Raw genomic sequence first — 7,548 nt, 5'->3', positions numbered from 1 at the left:
ATATTGCCCTAGAATACCTTGCTGCTCCGGGCACTCGAACATTCAACACGTTAATTTTTCTACTTAGTAAATTGATAGCGTTATGTGTATCTGCGGCCAGCGTTTCAGCGAAAAGGTCGCACGGTTTTTAGAATTCATCCATGCATTGATTTGCCGAACTTCTCACAATGCGACTTCCTATTGGCTAAGCGCATGCGGCGATCGAGTCTAGGTTAAACGTTTGTGGCAACCACTGCTATTTTTCAATTAAGGTTCCGAAGTACATACCCGACTAGCGGTGCGGAACGCTTTGCAGTGACTAGGGTCTTGGCATATGAGTCAGCAAACAACCATATATTTTTAAACAGTTTCAATTCCTTGAATTGAAACACCACTTCATCGCCTTCAAGACATGAGGACTGAAAACAAAAAGCATCAGCAATTATTCATGCTGTGTAAGATGTATAGCGTGAAATTAACAGCGCAGAACGTAGACGAGGACGACAGCGATGTTTAGCCAACGACTGATACAACGACAGAAGTTAACCCCGTGAAGTTTTAAGCGCGAAAACCCTTAACGACTCATGCTCGCGACCCTGTCCGTCTGTCCGTCCGTTACGCTCTTCAGCAACTCGATAAGAAAAAAAATCTTTGTGCACGATGGAATTCGAACCACCATCCTTCCGTTCCGCAGCTGAGCGTGCTAACGTCTACTGCACTTCCTCCCAAGTTTTTTTTTCTTCATTAGTACTTCCTGCCAACGCATATGAAGATCTCTTTGTCTAAGACGCTGGATAGTGCTTGTGGAAAAGCTTCGAATCAGACGGATGCCTCCCAAACGCCCTCCAGTGTCTCCAGCATTTAAGATTCATAAACAATTGTGTACTTAAAATATTATCCACACACCAGTGACACAAGCAGCAACACCGCGCTAAAGGCTTCCGCCTCACCGCACTTTAGATCAACAAAGTGCGCCCCTGAATTTTATGTATGGAATTTTTCATAACCATCAGGCAGCTCCGGTAAGGACAAAACCAATGGATGTACTATTATGCCGATTAATAAAAACGCGCACTATGATTGGCTTTCACACTTATGAGCAAAGCTTCAAGGCTTACTGTCACATTAGCGCAACTGGGGGTTAGATTACGTAATTTTTCACTACACAGCATCCTTATCACGCAGCAATATTTCTTTGTTCCTAAAAACATCTTAATAATTACAATCCAGGCAAATATAGAAAGGGGTTTTTAAATTTTCTGTCATCTGAACGATGCGCTGTAAATGTATTCTATTAGTAAGGCTACTTTCTGACTGTCACTTTTCAATCCTTGTCATATTGTTTCTGTCACAAGCATATTTTTCTTTCTTTTTTTTTACTTTTTGCTGGAAGCTGTTTTTACCACACTTCTCTACCTTGCCGTTCCCAAAGAGTATTAGCATGTCAGCAGTTTTATTTATTCAATAAAAGCTAACTATTTCATCGTAAAGCCCTATTTTTTTTCTTTATCGCTCCTAGAGTATTTTATGCTGGGTTTCCCTTCCTCTTTTTGCGATTCTGGCTTGTTTTAGTTGAAATAGTTTTTCTTGTCTTTTTTTTTCTCTGCCAAAACCTCTATGACCTTAGGGAGTGGAGTAAATTCTTTTATTTACCGTTTTTAATATCCCGTAGAACATCAGAATAGCACATGCAATTCTTTTATGTTTGGTTGAATATTATTTTCCACTCAGACAGTCCTCAGTTGTTTGTAGCTTTGCTGCCGTTATAATCACTTTCGTTTATTAATACGTATTGCCCTGGGTGCACGAAGTAGGGTCTTAGCGCCGGCAAAAGTGGATTCAACGTGAAGTCGCGTTTTGTATCTTTGGATTAACTTCAAATTTATAGGCGCATACCACTGCTGAAAGAATTAAGCAGCGATGGCTGTATTTTGTCATATTTAGAGTTCCTACACATTCTGTTAACGTGCGCAGAATGAAAGAGACGAGAATAATACGTCTTTGTCTGCACGTGCCAAATCAGTATGGGTGCCTAGTCTGGTTTGTTATAAGAATAAATTTGTGCCTTAACAACCAGCTTTCAGTAAATCATCCACAAATTTGCTACAAATATTTCCTAAATGTCGCACCTTCAAATTAGTTAAGCAACATCAACTTTGAAATGGCGAAATGCTGCAGCAGAAAGTTGGTACTTTAAAAGTCCGCTTTAAGACATAGGGAACAAAATTTCAGATAGAAAGCCAATAAGAATCACCAGGTAGGGCGTATGAATAATGCAACCCTCTTGAAAAGCCAAAGTATGGAGATTAGCCTCAACCCAGGAATCATTAAGCATGCGAGAGTTTTGCGTTATATGCTGTAATCAAGGTGAGGTATAAACCTCCACCATCTATACACCCTCAGATATTACACAGGCAAGGAAATCTGAATGCCTTAGGATAAAAGAGCAGGATGACACTGATTAAGATTCATGGGTCTCTCACCCAGCGTAGGAATTCTCCTGATCAAGCTCTTTCAAAGCAGCCTCCGCAAAATAAAATCATGCTGGTGGGGCCGACATTCTTTTCGGTTTCCTTGTGTTATGGAGTTATTCTCTTCACTGGAAAATAATTAAAAGCCTCTCTGGAGACAACTTAAAGAAAAGCTCAATAAAAAGCCATCTATTTATTAGAATGAGAAAATAAAAACACTTTTTGAATGCTTGAAATCGAAGGGGACAGTACATCCTCCTGCAGATCTAGTTATGGGAACATTGATGCACCACAGACGCTCAAGAAAGATAAACTTGTTGCCTAATGAGGTCAGCTACCAAGTTGCAGAAAAAAACAAATTTACAAAACTTCCCTCTAATCTCAGTGTTACCAGGAATGCAAGGCTAGCAGTGAATATCAACGCGAATCTGAATTTATCCGTTCACTACTGCTCGGTTATCGAAGATCAGTTGTTTGCAGCTGCGTATATTGTGACTTTTGATGTTTGCCTGGGATAAAAAACGTCAATATATATATATATATAAAACCTTCCGTAAACCCCTGAAATTCTTGTCAATATTTGTATAAAGACCGTTCATTAGTTGGGCTCAAAATGAACAGATGCAGTTATTCATGAATTGGAGCTGTAGCGTAGTGAGAGAGACACAACCGGGATGGCTTGCTGCAGCATTCTGTCACTGTGCACTTTTTTGTTTCTGCAGAATTAGTTTAATGTGATCTCACAGAACGATAATGTTACCTTGCTTCTAGCATAATCTTACATTACATGGTGCATCCAAGCAGCACAGTTAATTGGCCAAACATCGGAACAGTATTGGCAAAGTCTGACCCTACAAATACCAGGATGGAACCAACCTGTTGCAATATTGGGCCGATTGCCTGTGCTGCTTGGTGGTGCAAGCCGCTTCATAGATAAAGTTTTCCACAATACATGCTTTTTTAAAAAAGTTTATAGCTAACAAAGTTTGGCGTAGAAATTATGGTTGAGATTGAAAATGCTTGCATGCTGTTGGACGAGTCAGGAATAATGTTCCTATAAGAGGATAAATTCTAGTCTATTCTGGCACAAAAAAAAATCAGTAATAAATTACATTATATATACATTGCAGCTAAATAAAAAAATCCATAGGAAGTGCCTTGTAGTATTTTCCCAAGCGCATCCAGAGTGTTTCCCTTAAGACTTTCTGCAATTTTTAAAAGTAGGCTTTATAAGTGAGGAAAGCGCTTTTTTTGGCATAGCATTTTCAGCAGTTTAGTACAACAGAACACAGCTAAGACATGTCAACTAGAAGTATGGTTAACTAATAACGAATAGTTAAGCTTTTAGATATTACTATTTTGCTTCTTAATTATTGACATGCGTGTTGCACGCCAGAAGTCATATATCCTTATAGGTTTTCGGAATTTCCAAACCGCGGTTACCCTCAGCGATGTGACCCAACAAATTTTGTCTATTCCAGCGAGGTAAGCACATTGGAGAAGTTGATTTGCCTGCAATCTTCCCAAAAGCGCATGTATTTGGCGCGATGTAGCCAAAATGTGTTCACACACAGCGCCAACGATAACCACGTTTTCGGAATTAAAAAAACTGACGCGGATATTACTTTTAATGGGTAACGCGCCTCTCAATAATTATGGAACCTAACAGTACTAGTTAAAATGTTAACTACTCAATGTTAATCAACCTGGTAATTAGCACACCTTACCTTTACTATTATACATTACACAGCTAGCAATGCTACGTTGAAAAGTGTGCTCTTCTAACTCAAACCTTCCTATCTTTAAAAAATTGCAGAAAATCGTAGCGCATACGCTCTTTATATTCACCTAGGCCAGCAACGAGACTGAGTTCAGATATACGGGTGTACGCTTGGAGGATTTTGGATTTGTGGTGTTTTTTATATTTGAATTCGGCTTACCATGCGTTACATTTTTCGCCTTTTTTTTATATGCGCCCTAATGTAAACAAAGAATAATAATACTATCCTTTATTGCCCTTGTCTTTTTGGTGGTTACATTTTCTACCAATATGCAGAAACTCACTTCTGGCTTCGAAACTAAGACTCCAACGACTAAACGTCAGCGTTCCACTACTTTTGTAACTTGAATATGTGCTTCTGCATGCTCATTTAAGTAAATGACCCATGAGTGGTTTTATTTCAGCTTACAAGTAACGCAAGTTTTCGCAAGGCGTGTCACAATAACAATACTGTTCATCAAAAGAACACCCTCTTGTCAATGCGTTTATGTTGATTTTAGGCCCTCACGATTAGCGACGCTAAATCATTATCGCTGTCTCTTCTCGTCATTCACAAAATCATGTTAATGCGTTAATTGCTTTCTTGTGCAAAACACTACACGTGAGGGCACAGCCGGCCTCACGAACGCTTCTTTGTCGGATTTTATTATTAAACCGGCCCTTGCATTCCCGTTTCACCACCCGATTTTGATATTAAACTTCGGTTGACACAGATGGTGTTATTGGCTCCTCAAGATGTTTTTATATGTCTCAGAAATACTGGACCAGCCAGCCAGCACTAAAATTTAAAGCAGAATCAGACCCACTCCTGTGAGCCGCCCCACTTGCCAAATCCGCGCTTTCAATTAGGCAACGATCAATGAGTGAACAACCAGGGAGCAAGCAAACTCACAATTTTGCACATCAATCAAAAGAAAAAAGAAACAAAAAGCAGAGGTCTCTACCACCTGGCTAGTGCAGGCTTCATTCTGCATCGATTTCATGCGCAAGGACTTCATTTAAGAAGTTAGTCATGAAAGAATAGCTTGCGCACAAGGTAACCCGCACTCGCAACACATTATTACAAAAATGCTACTAAAATACACTTGCACTTAACCTTTTTATACTTATTTTGTAATGATAAGATCTAGAGCCTCCTAAAATTATACCGCAGTTCGAACGACAGGAAACCGATTCTCGCAGTTTTGTGTCACGTATGCGCACTACCTACTTATTGCAGTCACTCACATACAGCTGTTATTTTTGTTGAATAAATCCCGACAAAGAAATCTGGAATTATGCGCTTTGGACAGAAGTTTTTTTGTGCGTATTTTTTGCAAGTGATACCAGTTTTTGTCTAAACGTTATTAAGTGAATTCTCATTGGTGTTCAGGATTTCTGTCCTCTATGTTTTTTATCAACTGTATTTACGATGGAATGTATTCACAATGAAAATCTTCGCAAACGAAGCCTAATGCAATTCCGCAGCAATATATAATAGACAGCACGTGAACGCACTGAACTGCCCTTAGGGTAAAACACATTGTCATGTCTGAAAATGTCTACATATGTGTTCAATGATATTCACAGCGTTTATGTGCTGCGGTTCTGTACAGGCATCAGGCGCATTCAAGCTCTCAGCGACAAATTTTTCGCCTTATGACCCTCCAGCTCTTCTTTAGAAATGAAGCATTGGTTGTTTGACTGAATTTACATTTCTTTTTATCTCTTACAGCTGTCCTGCGTCGAAGAAACACACATGTATTGGCACGACAGCTACGCTTGGGCTCAGAAACTTGCCCTAAGTAAGGTCTTGTGGGTTCTTTCTGAAACTTCAGTCTTCCCGCGCCGATGTAATGGTATTAAAGCGTTTTCTGTTTTGTTGGCGGTGAAACCAACTGCCTCGACGACCAGTCAAAATTACGATAGTGTGCTCCAAGTCCGAGCACCCCAGTTAATCATTGTCACGGGAACAATAGTTTGCGGTGAATGGTAAAAGCAAAAGGCTTCCCTAATTAAAACACCCCTAAGGAAAAACACTATATCCAGCACATGCTTCCTTCGAGGTATCTTGTCAGCTGTTCCTTTGATTGTTCCCTTACTGGTTTTAAGCTCATCTAAAAAAGAAAATGAACTTTAATACCTACTACTGGTGCCGAGGTATAAAGCGTGTCTTGCTAGACTATATTCAGAGACATTAAAGCAGCTTTTCTTCAATGAAAAAAAAAAAACTGGCGATCAAAAAGAGAACAACAATATGCGGTGCATAAGCAGAAAGCAGAAGTGGGTGCCTTCCTCCAATGCATGCGTCTGCTTTTCTGAGTTTTGGTTTGACAGTGTTTAGTACTTTGTCTGTAGTAAATCAGGATTCGCTGCCTTTCCTTTTTCCTTATTTCGCGTGGTTTTTGCGATTAAGGAAGTAAAGCAATGATAACTTCACCAGCAGTGCGCTAGTTGTGAAGCTTAATTCTGATCGAATGAATGATCCATGATATGCACCCTATATTGCGGCTGTTGACAGGCAATGGAAAAAGATTCATTGAGACCCGGAGGCTCTGCGATATTTGTGAGACAATTGTGGCGCATTCTTTGGGAAGAACTTCCGAGAACTGGTCGACACATTCAGGCAACATGAGAATTACAATAATAAGTCAAAGGTTAGAATGAGTAGCACTCACTTTGTCAGTAAGCACCTGACGCCTAAAACAAGAGCCTCGTATCTTCAATAAGTTCGGTTCTTCTCGGGCACTAAGGAATCCAAACTGAAAAGCAGCCTTGCTCAAAATTTAACACCTTTTCTTAAAAAAACACTGAACAAAAAGCTCCAAAAACATTAACCGAAGTTATGGAAAGATATTTTTTTTTCTTACGTGGGAATTAATAAGTCAGGTGGAACAAATACTATGAGACATCTTAAAACTCTTATAAAAATGCAGCACAACACGCCCCATTGAACGAAGTTTAGTCCAGCATCATGCGTCTTCCAGCCCACTTTCCTTGCATGCGGGCACATAGAGAGTGTCATGTTTAATACTTGAATGATGCGAGCTGGGTTCTTTCAGCGCATTCTTCTAAATCAGTGAAGACGAACAATTGCACTCCGTCGGTTAGCACCAGTTGCAGGCCACTGCAGTGTCAAAGTTTTCTTAACGCCTGCATTTAGAGATCTATGTATTTTAGGGCTCACGATGAAACCCCAACAGACCCGTTCTATGGCAGTGCTTGCATAATTTGAAGTGGCTTTATGCAGACTGTGAAATATCCTTACTAAATGAACATGGGCACATTTCTCGGCATCGCGTCTCATTGGTAAACTTTCGTATCAAATGAGTCAGTGAC

The sequence above is a fragment of the Amblyomma americanum genome, chromosome 4, assembly GCF_052857255.1.
Source record: "Amblyomma americanum isolate KBUSLIRL-KWMA chromosome 4, ASM5285725v1, whole genome shotgun sequence".
Classification (NCBI taxonomy): Eukaryota; Metazoa; Arthropoda; class Arachnida; order Ixodida; family Ixodidae; genus Amblyomma; species Amblyomma americanum.
The sequence above is the reverse complement of the archived record's forward strand: the minus strand, read 5'-3'. Positions refer to the sequence as shown.